General features: G+C 38.8%; 1 pseudogene; it reads right to left on the bottom strand.

Moving 5' to 3' along the window:
- Positions 1–59: 59 nt before the first annotated feature.
- LOC104982951 lies at positions 60–503 on the bottom strand (annotated as a pseudogene).
- Positions 504–510: the final 7 nt, after the last annotated feature.

Consider the following 510-nt stretch of genomic DNA (forward strand, 5'->3'; position numbering starts at 1 on the left):
AACAAACAGTAATTTAAAATTTATTCCAGCTATAATGCAGGTTATTCTGACTTTAAGCATCACATGGCATACTTCTGAGTCCATTCCCGAGATATTCTGTTGTACTTATCTCTGTCTGTTTTATACATCTGTGCAATCTCTGGCACTAGGGGGTCATCTGGGTTTGGATCACATAGCAGTGAACAAATGGATAAAAGAACTTTAGAAATAGTTAAAGCAGGAGACCACTGTGATCTTAGAATATCGAGACAAATGCTGCCATTACTGTTAATATTTGGATGATAAATTCTTGTTGTAAATGCAACCTTAGGTAGTTTGAAGGGGTAGTCTGTAGGAAAATGAATTGTCAAAAAGAATACACCGCCTTGATAAGGGCTGTCATTAGGTCCCATAATTGTGGCTTGCCAATGAAACATATCATCCCCAACTGGACCTGCAGAACATTGTGCTGGAGGGTCACGGGCCAAATCACTAAGTTTCTTATTAATCCATTTCAGCGCCATAGTCTGT

This window comes from Bison bison, unplaced genomic scaffold (assembly GCF_000754665.1).
Source record: "Bison bison bison isolate TAMUID 2011002044 unplaced genomic scaffold, Bison_UMD1.0 scf7180017742127, whole genome shotgun sequence".
NCBI lineage: Eukaryota > Metazoa > Chordata > Mammalia > Artiodactyla > Bovidae > Bison > Bison bison.